General features: G+C 36.4%; 1 protein-coding gene across 3 annotated transcripts in view; it reads left to right on the top strand.

The window, feature by feature from the left end:
- EML4 (EMAP like 4) overlaps positions 1-13,466 on the top strand; it is a 149,200-nt gene that overhangs the window by 10,432 nt on the left and 125,302 nt on the right. The gene's annotated exons all lie outside the window — the stretch shown is intronic.

Here is a 13,466-nt window from a genome sequence, read left to right as displayed (position 1 = left end):
ATATCTTACACTTAAAAATTACGATGAGCACATGGACTAGACCATTCATATAGGTTAGTTTGAAGGAATTTGCTGTAAGTGGGAAGCCATACAGGGCGTTTGTTACTATTATGTTTCTATATTTAAATAATCAGCAATTATTGAGAGCGAGATACTGTTATGTGGTGTGTGTGTTCGGGGTGAAAGAGAATATAGTTAAGCAGCAAAGTCAACCATTTTTTTCCCCTTTAAATATTGTGATCATCTTTCCTTCTCAGAGAGTATAAATATAAACTTTAATGGATCATATTCCATTGTTTGGACATCTGATCTGCTTAAGCTGTGTATATAGAACATAATTTAACGTATTCTAGATGACTGATGGTTGTGATGAGCATTCGACGTGATTCTGTGCTGTGATACGGTGGTGCTTCTGAGAGCTGTTTGTGTACAGCTGTTTCCTCCATACACCAAATGACACTGAACAGTTACAACTGCCCTCCTTGCTCTTGCCATTTAGTGTTGGTGTGCGTTACCCTTTGCTCTGTTTTTATACGTTAAAGCGTCTCACCCGTAATATTTGAGTTTATATATCTTGAAAGATGACTCTTCTCTTATTATTAGACCTACAGTTTGACAGTAATTTCTTCTGGGGATGGGAATTGCACTGTGAGGCATATGGGATCTTAGTTCCCCAACCAGGGATCCAACCTATGCCCCCTGCATTGGAAGCTCAGAGTCTTAACACCAGGAAAATCCTGACAGTAGTGTCATTTTTCAGTGGTTTGTTTAAATCAGGGTTTAAACAGGATCATACATTGCATTTGGTTGCTATGTCTCTTTTAATCTATACTGTATATTTTCCTTCCCTTTTTTCCCCCTAGTTTACTAAAGAAACTAGACCTTTCTTCCTGTAGTTAAATTAACATGAGTACAGATTGTATCTTTTGTTTTTTTTAAGCTTCTTTGTTTTGTCTGTCCTTTAATAGACACTTACAGATTTTTATTTATTTGATGTATTTTGATCTGCTGCCATTACTCTTCGAAATTTTGGTGCTTAGATTTTCCTGTTTTGACCTGTCAGAGCATTTTCACATTGCTTCTTGAGTCCTGATCCTGGTGCTTTGTCAGCTTCATTGCTTTCTGATAAGATGCTCAGACTTTACACTTATACTTCCTGCTCCATTTTTACAGTCAACTGTTATTCTAAGAAGTTGTGGTTCCTTTTGGTAGAAAATGGTACTCTAGGCTCTAGAGGTGGCTTGTTGTTACTAGATTGGTTATTGTTTCTAATCCATCCTTTTTTTTGATTTCCAATTTTAAATTTGCTGTAGACTAGGAAGCCAGAAAAAGCTGTTTTGACTTATATAAGGGTTGTTTCGGGTCTCAAAAAAGAACCCAGGAATCACGACCTGTGCCTTTTGAAATTATATGGTATAGCACTTACAGGGACAGAATCATACCTAATAAATATTACTAATATTGGTAATATGTGACTAAATAATGTCAGATGTTCCTCAGGATAAAATGATAAACTGCATCTTCTCACCCTAAGGGTCCACTTTTATTTTTCCCCCAACAGTTTTATTTATTTCTTAGTTTTCGGCGGTGCTGGGTCTCTGTTGCCGCACAGGCTTTCCCCGAGCTGCAGCGTGCGGGCTGCTCACTGCTGTGGCTTCTCTGGTTGTGCAGCGTGGGCTCTGGGCATGTGGGCTTCAGCTGTGGCTTCCCAGCTCTGGAGCACAGGCTTAAGAGTTGTGGCTTGCGAGTTTAGTTGCCTCTCGGCTTGTGGGATCTCTGGATCTCAGAGCAAACCCGTGTCTCCTGCATTGGCGGGCTGATTCTTTACCACTGAGCCACCACTGAAGCCTTCTGAATGAGGCCTTTAATAAAATACCTGCGCTTTTAGTTTATAAACTTGATGTGTACATGTTTTAAATCGTAGACCACTTATGTTCCCTATATCCTCGTTTTTAAGGTTATCTTTTGTTTCTTTTGTTTTTCTTTTAGGCTAAATCTCTGAGTTAATGAGCTGTTAGTATCTTGAGAGTCAAATTATGCTATATCAATATTTGTCATATTCCATAATAAGAATGTACTTCTTTTCCTTTTAAAAAATTTTTTCCAGAGAATGTACCTTTTCTGACTTTTCAGAATGGATGACTTCCTAAAGTTGAGATGACTTGCTGTTGTAAAACAAAACTGTTTAGTTTTTTTTTTTTTAACTGTTTAGTTTTGATACCTGACTTTTTTTTTTCCTTAAGTCATTTTTCACTCTTGTATGTAACTTCTTATGGTGATTTTTAAGTGACATGTCAGAGAAAATGACAAAATTTGTTTGTGTTTTTCTTTGAGGCATTTGTTCCAGAAAAGTGCCATAACTGACTTCTGTTGATGAGTGGGAGATTTTTTTTTTAAACTTTGGAGGATATCCTGTTTTCAGTTTAGTTGGGGCATAGCCTTTGACTTTCTTTGACTGCTTTGAGTGCCTCTTGGCATTCATCTTATTTTTTTAATCCTCTCCAATTATAATTAGTGAGGATTTTTTTTTTGGCACAAACAATATTTTCTTGATTTTTTAGGATCTATTATTGTGGATCATATAAGATGTAACATATTGGGGAACAAAGTTTAGAATAAAGAGAATGGCCAGGAAAGTAACCCGTTTTTGACTTATTTTCTTGAAATCTTTGTGAGTATTCTTGAGTGAAATTTAATGATTATACACACACTGTGAAACTCCTTATTTTGGTTCATTAATGCATACTGTAATGGGGCTAAGGTTATAGGTTTGAGTCTCATATAGGCCACTTATTTGCGTGTGTTTCCTGGTCATAAACACATTCATTAAGTAAATAGCTTTTGATTAGCTTCTTTGGGTCACACTCTGTGCTAAGTGCAGTGGGAAATTGGTGAATGAGACTCTCGAAATCCCTGCTCTCATGAAGCTTATAATTCTGTGGGGGATTCAGGCAGTATTTATTCAGGAAATATTTATTGAATGCTTGGTATGTGCTCAGCACTCTTCCAGCTATAAACATAGTTCTTATGGAGCTTATGATGTTGGCTTTTAAAATACAGGGTAACAAGAATTGTGATGGTGAAGTATGGGAAGCTTTGGAAACCAAGGAAGGCTACCTTAAACTTCCGCCTTCCAGCCTTTTCTGTTTTATTCAAATGCTTGCTTAGTTTTGGGTGTGAGAAGGTCACAGTAGCCTTCCCAGCTCGTGAAAATGGCTTAAAGGAATGGCATTTACTTTTTTTTCTTCCTGCTCCCATATACTTGAGAAGATGATAAACTACCAGCAGAGCTCACTTTGGTTGCCGTTTTCATCCTATGCAGAGACCATTGTCAGCTTCGCTCTCCTGGTGTCGTCCTAACTTAAGTCAGTGATTCAGTAACTTCTATCCTCTCTGTTATCTGTGTAAGTGGTGCTTTCCTGAGATACTTGCTCTTTCTGTGCTTTGTTGGAGTATGAGTCCTGTGATTAAGTCTGTGGTCTTCGATATACTTGCTGTAGGAAATAATCATTGAGGCAGTAGTGTATGGACTACCTCTCAAGAAATTTGGTTTCACATGGCTAACTTTTTGAAAGGAAGCAGCAGAGCAGAGGCACTAGCATTTTTTCAGCTGTGAATTAGGAAGCATGTCAGATGCTTTCCCTAAACTAATAACTAAATGGCAAAGAAGACTGTTAACGTCAGTTAAAAAAAAAAATACCCTCGGGTAACTTTTAACTAGATTGAGTAAAACTGAACTTGTTATTACAACCCTACATATGAGGGTGGTGATTATAGTAGTATCTGTTAGACTTTCGGTGACTGAAATGAACTATTGCTGCTAGTATGAAAATCTAATAATTGAGCAAATATTTATTCACCAAGTGCCATGTGCCAGGAATTGTTTTCATACTAGGAATATATCAGTGAAGAAAAGAAACAAAAATTCCTACTAAAGCATATACTGTAGTGAAGGGAGATAGACAGTAAACAGTTTCCATTTAATTATTCACTCAGGATATGATTCCTGCATTATCTATTATAAACATAGTGTCCTTTTTTTCATATAATAGATGGTGATAGAGCTTGTGTGGTCTTTGGTTTTGTGAGATAAGCTTAGAGAAAAGTAATCTTGGGGAATGCAAAAACATATAGGTAAAATATTGACTGTGCTTGTCTACTATCATTGAGCATCTTAGTCACTGTATCTGATCATATGACAGTTTTGAATAGTATATGCACTTCTTAGATGTCCATACTCAGACTCTTAATTTTTTTGTTTCATATTTAAAGTTTCATTGTTTACTATAGTACTTTTATATGTTTGGATATATATTCCCTTGAATTGTAATATTTTTTTCTTGTGGAAAAATTTGATCATATTTCTCTAAAATCATTTGCTTCCTCTAGGTTAGTTACTGTAGATCACTGTTTGGCAACCTGGATTCGGGACCCCTATTCAGTTCCTAAGGAGGATTCCCAGGATGCTGTGGAGCTCTCCAGACAGCTGTCTGTGGGTGGTAGTGAGAGTGGAGGCAAGCAGTGGGTTGTGTGGCCAGGGTGAGGTCACCTCTTTTACCTTCTGGCCCTCCTTCTTTCCGGACTTTAACACCTACTTTGGTACTTAAAGCAGTTTGGGTTCTATGCTGTGTTCTGAACAGTCATTTAGTAGTAGTACCCATAAGGTGATGTTAGATGTGTTTTGGATGGAACTCACGGGGGTGTGACTATGTCACAGCAACAACAAAGAAGTTGTTTCAGTAGTTTGAAAAGCGTTGGTATAGTTTTAAGTGTTCTGACCCACTATAGGCAACTGTTTTCATGTCTGGAAATTAGTGACTTCACATTTGATCTTTCCTGCTCTCATTTAACTTGCATATGGCCACCAGAATGTTTTATTGTCACTTTCTGGCCTAAAAGCTTTTTATCATTTTCAGCTTCTATGAGATGAACTCTTGGCTTGGGCTACCTGGCTCCAACTTACTTTGCCATTCTTAGCTCTTTTTGGGGAATCATAGGTGGATTCATTCTCTCACTATCCCTTTTCTTGCCTCATTTCTTGCTACCTTGTTTCTTATGCCATAATTTATTATATTATATATTACACATGTAATATGTTGATGGGTTTGACATATACCCTCAGGAAAATTAGGGAATTTGAAAACCAACAGATAACGACATATTCCTAAGAGTTGCATGAGAAAGTGTCTTTAGAGTAAGGTTTTATGAATTGTTTTCTTTTCCTACTTATTAACTTGTTCCTGCTTCTCAGCACTGGTATTTTGTGTAACCCTGGATGAGCCAATCTTCTTTTTTGCCAAACTTCATTGGACTTCTTTAAAACTGAGTGTATTCTGTTCCTTTAGGAATTTGTCTGGTATTTTTGCTATCAAATACAGTTCATTCTTGATAGCAAATTCTCAGTCATTTGTTTTAAAACATCACCAAACACCTCATTATCATATCTTGATCTTAGTTTGATCTTAGTGACAAAGAAAACTACAGAGTAGTTTTGAGAATTCAAATTTTTAAAATCAGCTTTATTCAGCTGTGTGTGTGTGTGTGTGTGTGTGTGTGTGCACTAAATTGTTTCAGTCATGTCTGACTCTTTGCAGTCCTATGGACTGTAGCCTCCTAGGCTCCCCTGTCTGTGGGATTCTCCAGGCAGGAATACTGGAGAGGATTTCCAGGCCCTTCTCCAGGGGATCTTCCTGACCTTGGGATCAAACCTGGTCTCTTATGTCTCCTGCATTGGCAGGCAGGTTCTTTAGCGCTAGCGCCACCTGGGAGCTGTGCTTTACCTGTGATAAATTATGCCAATTTCAAGTGTATAGTGGGTCTTCCAAAATTCATATAGTTGTGTATCCACTACCACGATCAAGGTATAAACCATCTCTATTACACCAAAAAAGTTCCCCCCGAAGTTCCTATATCACCTTGCAGTCAGTCCTTTCCCTCCACCCTGTTTCTGGCAACCACTGATTTGCTGTCTTTCCCTATATTCTGCTTTTCCTAAAATATCATATAACTGGAATCTTAAAATCTGTGGTCTTTTGTGCTTTTCACTTAGTATACTTTTGGGATTCATCTGTGCTGCATGTGTCAGTAATTTATTCCTTTTTATTGCTGAATCGGATTTTATCGTGTGAATATACCAGAGTTAGTTTATCCATTCACCAGAGGATGGCCGTTTCAGTTGTTACCAGTTTTTGGCTATTATGAATACAGACAGCTGCTGTGAACATTGGAACTTTGGCTCCCCACGGCCCTGCAGCCACTAATCTGCCTTCTGACTATAGATTTGCCTGTCTGGTGCTCATTTTTTTAAAAAAATGGGTTGATTATCTTATTATTAGACTTTGAGAGTTCTCTGTATACTATGGATGCAAGTCCTTTATCAGTTATGTGATTTGCAAATATTTTCTTCCACTTTGCAATTTAACTTTTCATTTGCTTAACAGTGCCTTTTGAAGAGTGGAAGTTTATTTTGATGAAATCCAATTTATCAGTTTACTAGGATAAAGTTTGTCTTTTATAGTACATTTTATGTCCCATTAAGAAATCTTTACCTAACCCAAGATCACAAAGATTCTAAAAGAAAACTGTCTGCTCACAACACTTCTGACACCAAATGTGTGGATTTTCCACACCACTGACTTCCTGAAATTAATGCAGATCCTATAGGTTAAAGAGTCAGTCCCTCATGAGTGCCTTCCTTCTCCAGATATCAACTACAAGTTCAGACCTCAGATACTTCTGACTGACCACTTATAAATGGGAGATTCCTATGCCCCTTCTTGGGTCTGATAGTATGTTAGAATGCCTTATAGAACTCAGGAAAGCACTTTACTTCCTGTTACTGGTTTATTATAAAGGATACAATGCAGGAGTACCCAGATGGAAGAGATGCATTGGACAAGGTTCTTAGGAGGCATATGGAGCGTCAGTGCCCTCTCTGGGCATGTCACTCTCCCAGCAGCCACCTTGAAGTGGTCATGTACCTGCAAGCTCTCTGAACCCCATCATTTAGGGTTTTAACGAAGGCTCCGGTATATAGGCGTGATTGATTAAGTCATTGGCCAGTGTGGCTGAGCTCAAATTTCCAGTCCTTCTTCCCTCCCCGGAGGTCAAGGGGTGGAACTGAAAGTTCAAACTGTCTAATCAAGAAGTTGGTTCCTCTGGCAACCAGCCTCCATCTTCCAAAAGTTACCTCTTTAACATCAACTCAAATATGGTTGAAAGGGGCTCTTCACATCTCTTTACTCAGAAAATTCCAAGGATTTCAGAAATTCTATGCCAGGAACTGGGGGCAGAAATCAGTCATATATATTGCGTGTTATGTCACAATTTCTCTTCTATTTTCTTGTATAAGTTTATAGTTTTTACTTTTATTTTAGGTTTGTGATCCTTTTAGAATTAGTTTTTACATATGGTATGAGGTATGAATCAAGGTTCATTTATTTGCACACTGAGACCCCTTTGTTCCAGCAACATTTGTTGAAAAGATTAGCCCTTTTCCTTTGAATTGCCTTGGCACCTTTGCTGAAAATCAATAGACTGCATATGTGTCCGTCTATTTTTGGACTCTGTATTCTGTTCCATAGATGGCTATGTTTATCATTAAGTAAATACCATACTGTCTGATTACTATAGCTGTAAAGGCTTCAATTAAATTTTTTATTTTTGAAAAATAGTTTAGAGGAAATAAATTTAACTTTAAAACTTTGTACACTGACATAAAATTACATAATTCAGTGATTGTTGTTAACATTTTATATTTAGATTTCAGAGTTTACTTTTTAAAATTACTTTCAAGAACACAATCTCTTGATTCACTGATGATTTTAAGAATTAGAGCAGGCACTGATATTCATATTTTATAAATGAGGAAACTGTAATATTTAAGAGGGATAGTTTAAGATCAAGCTGTAATATTTAAGAGGGATAGTTTGAGTGTGATAAAGGAAGAACTAAAGCCAAAATGTTATGCCTTCAAAAAATCCAGTGTGCTTGCCACTATAGCACACTGCTTTCGTTTGCTACTTCTCTTTATTTTGAATATCAGAGAATGAGTATTTCATGAAAAATTGAATCACTATATTTTATTTAAAGTATAGAGCTATAGGAGAACAGTTAATCGGTTTTTTTGGTCACCGACATCACAAGACACATTAAGAAGTCAAAATTGGACTTCATCCCCCCCCACCCCCCACCCAGTGGTGTGTTTTACAACCAGAATAGGTATTTACAGTTCCATTTTAAATTTAGAAGTGCAGGAAAGAAGCAGCAAGATATGTTAAATGAAAGCTAAAGATTCCTTCTAAACGAACTGTTTTAAGAATGAGGATCTTCTTGCCATAGTGAGAATAAGAACAATAAAACTTAAACTTTCGACTGTTTGAAGCCTGAAATTATCTATAGTGTTCTCTTATGTTGCCACCACATTAAGTCTTTTCTCCCCAAATCCCCACAGCCTCAGATCCTACTTAAGAGATTCTTGCAGGAATCCTGATAAAAGATGATGACACCTGGGGCTTTGTGTGGTAGTGGTAGGGGTGAAAGAAGTGGTAGCTTTTGGAATGTCTTTTGGAGAGGCTGTCGATGTGCTGATGGATGGTTGTAAAGGATAGAGAAAAGGACTGAATCATGATCCCAGGGTTATCCACTTAGAGGTTTTTTCCCCTCATCAACTTGATGGTGCCATGTACTTGGTGTGGAGAAGACTTAGATGAATTGGAAGAGCTACACAATGGAGGAAAGGAAATCAGAGAAGCTGTTAAAGTTCTTTTTTTAAGTTAATTTTTTGTTGGCGTATAGTTGATTTACAGTGTTGTTGGTTTCTTCTGTACAGCAAAGTGAATCATTTATACCCCCTCTTTTTTAGATTTCCTTCCCATTTAGGTCCCCAGAGAACACTGAATAAGAGTTCCCTGTGCTGTACAACAGGCTCTCACTAATCTGTTTTATACATAGTGGTGTATATATGTTGGCCCCAATCTCCCAGTTCATCCCATTCTCCCTCTTCCCCCTTATCCATAAGTTTGTTCTCTACATCTTTATCTCTATTTCTGCTTTTCCATTAAGTTACGTATACCATTTTCCTAGATGCCGCATATAAGCAATATTATATACTTGTTTTTCTCTTTCTTGCTTACTTCATTCTGTATGACAATCTCTAGATCTGTCCACATCTCTGCAGATGGCACTGTTTTTCCTTTTTCTGGCTGAGCAATATTTCCTTGTGTTTATGCACCACAGCTTCCTTATCCATTCCTCTGTTGATGGGCATATTTAGTTGGCTTCCTTGTCCTGGCTATTGTAATATTGCTCCAGTGAACATTAGGCTGCATGTATCTTTTTGTATCGGTCAGTTTGCTGGGTTATATGGTAGTTCTGTTTCTAAAATTTTGTTTTTATTGAAAGCAATATCACATCTCAGACTGGGAAAATAGAGACAAGATGAAATTACTTATGATCTTACCTTCCTAACAATCATTTAAAGTGTTTTGGTGTGTGTGTTTACCGTTTTGTATAGAAATTGGCAAACTTTCTGTAAAGACAACTACTCAATTCTGTTGTGGCATGAAGGCACCCATAGACAGTATCATAGTTGGGTGTGCTTGTGTTCCAATAAAGCTTTATTCATGGCCACTGAAACATGAATTTCAGTTAGTTTTCTCATATTGCAAAATATTCTGGTATTGATATTTCCCCCCAAACATTTAAAAATGTAAAAATTGTTCTTAGCTCACAGGCCATACAAAAATCACCGGCAGACCAGATTTGTCTTACGCGTTTGCTTTGTGGTTGCAGTAATAGCTTACGTTGAATTTCGTTACCTGCTTTTTGTATTTAATATATGTAATAAATGTGTACAGTTCTAGTTGAAAACCAAAGTGATCACATTTGCTGAATAATCTGAATAAGCTCTGATAAACTTAGAGTTTATGAAGTACCTTTATATTATTTCTTTTAATTCTTAAAATAACAATGGGAAATATTTACCGAGCTTAAGGTGGCTCAGATGGTAAAGAATCCCCCTGCAGTGCAGGAGACATGAGTTTGATGCCTGGGTTGTGAAGATCCCCTGGAGAAGGAAACGGCTACCTGCTCTAGTATTCTGGCCTGGAGAATTCCACTGGACAGAGGGGCCTGGCAGGCTACAGTCCATGGGGTCTCAAAGAGTTGGACATGACTGAGCAACTTTTCACTTCACTTAAAATACACGTTATATACATAGTCGAGGGTAAGGATGGTGCATTATCATTGGAATTATTGGTCTCTTACCTCCACTTCTCCATACATACTTGTTTTGTTCTTTGAAATAAGTCTTCAGCAGCAGGGCTTATCCCAGTAGCTCTGCAAATGTGTCCTCAAGGTTTCCTTCCCTTAACTCTAATTTGAAAAATCCAAAGACAGGACTTTGGTCCTGCTTACATCAAATTTTTATCCCACTGCTAATCATTATGTTTACAAAGGGCAAATTGGTCATTTAGGAAGATGGCAGTTCTCTTTTGGAACAAAAGTCTAGAATAATAGGAGAAATGATTGAGTAGTCTCTCAGATGAAGGTCTAAAGGGTAGTACTCACAGCCACTTGGGGGAATTATGAATTGGATAGCCCTACCAAATCATGTCTGTTTACAATCCTTGGTTAATTCACTGATTTGATTTTGTGTTCTTTTCTTTTACTTGTTTGTATCACACTCAGTTCTCTTTCCTTCACTCTAGTTTTCATTGCTACTTAATTGTTTTAACACCATCTCAAATTTACTTTTAAAAATCTCTAGTTTTGAAAGTCTCTTTCTCAAGAGTCTAGGTCTTACACCTCAGTGCAGATGACGCTCTTCTTTTAAAAAGTCTGTATTCTTTCTGTTGTTTCCTGACCACTGCAGTCCCTTAAATACTAATATGCTTTTAGAGCAAAATCTTGGTCGAGTCTCTTGTCTCTTCTGTGACAACATAAAAGGTTGGATGAGAAATAAGTGAGGATCATTTGGAAACCCAGACACTAAAATATGAGTATATTTTGCTAGAATAATTGGCTTCCACTAGAATCCAAAAGCCCCTGAAGCGGTTGCTGGGGGTCTCAGAGTTTTTAGGGCAATTGATTCCACTGTCATTTTCAGTTTCCTCCATAGCTCATCTAGAGAACGTGAGATTCCTGGATCATCTGTACAAGGTGTTCAGGTTTTTGCTAATGAGAGAAATGATAGGTGAAACCCAGCAGTAGTAAGATTGTTTTGCAGGTTCTGAGATGATAGAGAGTATGGCGGGGAGGCCATGGAAATGACATTTCAGCTGATTCAACCATCTGCCAAGCACTGGTCTTTAGCTGCATCACAGCATGCTTCATAGTGAAATACTACATAATGTGCAGACAGTTTATCCTACTGAAGAAACAATTAATAAAAGGTGGTTTGGGGATGAAGAATTAGAAGAGGAAAAGCATTTAGAATTTTGTCTGTTGTGTAATTGTTTAGACTGATGGTAGAAAATGTTCTCAGGATAGAAATTACTGTGGAGATTTTATTTCTTAGGGCCAAACCCAATCTAATGCTGTAATGAGGACTAAAATGATTTCAGTTCTTTTAAGTTTTGGCCATTTGTCATCTCAGATTTCTTAATATCCCCATCTCAAATTCTTTAACTTAATCACACTATAAAGTTTTGGTTCCTTTTTTTTTCTTGCCATATAAGGTGACATTAATGGGTTCCAGGGATTAGGACATATGTAAAGGGCCATTTTTATATACTTTCAGTTTTTCATTTGTTATTTATTGAGAGTAATATGCATTCTTATTTTTAAATGTGTTGACCTTACTTTATTGTTAGCTGGTTTTAAGATTTCCCTTTTACCATTTTTAGGGGCACTCATGTTTTGCTTATTTTAATTCATATTTATAATATAGTATTTTTATAGCCTGTAAATAAAAATATATACAAAGGGGTGGTTACTGTAAACTCTTCACTTCTAATGTTAAGTGTTAATTAGAATAAGCTACAGTATGTGGTGAAGAAAATCGTCTTTTAAAATGAGATTAGATAAAATATATTTGTATTTCATTTACTTTTCACTTCCCATGTCTTCTATTCAATTGTTTAAATTTTTATTCTAGATTTGTTGTATTTATGTACTCTGAATACAAATCCTTTGTCAACTATATGTGCTGTTAATATTTCTCTTCACAACTGTGAAGTTACTTCCTTAATGGTGTCCTTTGGTGGATAGGAATTTTAAAACTTCTGGTGAAATCTAATTTATCATTGGTTCTCTACGACTCGTGCTTTTACTTTAGGTCAATGATTAATTATACTTCAGATTGATTTCTGTGTGTGGTATGAGATAAGGAATAAAGATCATTTCTTCCTTATGCTCCATAATAAATAGCACTTTTTGTTAAAGACCTTGCTTTACTTTCCTATTAGGTTTGAATATTAACTTATTAAAATAATTCTTCAAGTAGTTACATAGTTAGATCGCTTATTGGTTATAGAAACTGTGCTTCTAAGTTCAGTGTTACAGGTTCGTTCTTTCAGGATCAGTTAACTTGGCCTAGTTTTGTGACCATAGATACATTTCTAGTCTGCTTTAGCCAATTGGTAGACCTGTATAGCCTAACTCCATTGTGCTACCAGATAAAACATTAGAGCATATCCCCTCCATGGTAATTCACTAATTTAATTTAGTGTGAAAGACAGTACTTCATTACATTTTTTAAGGATATAATATGCATAGTAATACAGTGCTTATTGTGGCATGCTCAGTTTTTGTGCCTTACTAAAATAAGCAGAAGTACGTTAATTCTTGTAAACATTAGGAAATAATTTTCCAGAATTTTGTGTAGAGTGGAAAATGGAGACATGACACTATAAAGTCTATTTGTTGTTAGGTTTTGTGGGTAAATGATAATTACAAAAAATTTAAGACAAAATTTTAAACATAGTTCTACATATACTTGAGTCAATATATAGATATATTACATAGACCCAGTTGTTGGCTTACATTTCTGAGAGATCTGCATTAAACACAAGTCATCTTTTAAGAGGCTGAATTTCAGTTATATTACTGTGGTAGGATTTGTGCCAGCCTTTGGTTAATCATTATCTTGTTGATTATGTTTGGTTCAGGATGACTCATTTTTCAAGGAGCTTTATTGCAACATTACATGTTTACTACAGGAAGCCTGGACGGAAGTGGAGCATCAGGTCCTTGGAGATTTTTTTTTTTCTCTAAACTTGATTGTACCAAGTGTTATTAAAGTTAATTATTTTTCAGTAATTGAATTCTCTGTAGAGCCTAGTATTTCATTAACCAAATGTTATAGGATCAGTTATTTCTTTTTCATGACAGACAGGTATATATACAGTTTGATTGTTTAAATATTGATCATACTTCATATAATACTTTTGGCTGCATTTGGATAAAATACTGTATCTTCATTAGGTTGAGTATTATAATTAACTGAGAATTTTGGAAACATAGAG

The sequence above is a fragment of the Ovis aries genome, chromosome 3 (genome assembly GCF_016772045.2).
Source record: "Ovis aries strain OAR_USU_Benz2616 breed Rambouillet chromosome 3, ARS-UI_Ramb_v3.0, whole genome shotgun sequence".
Taxonomy (NCBI): Eukaryota; Metazoa; Chordata; class Mammalia; order Artiodactyla; family Bovidae; genus Ovis; species Ovis aries.
The sequence above is the reverse complement of the archived record's forward strand: the minus strand, read 5'-3'. Positions and strand labels throughout refer to the sequence as shown.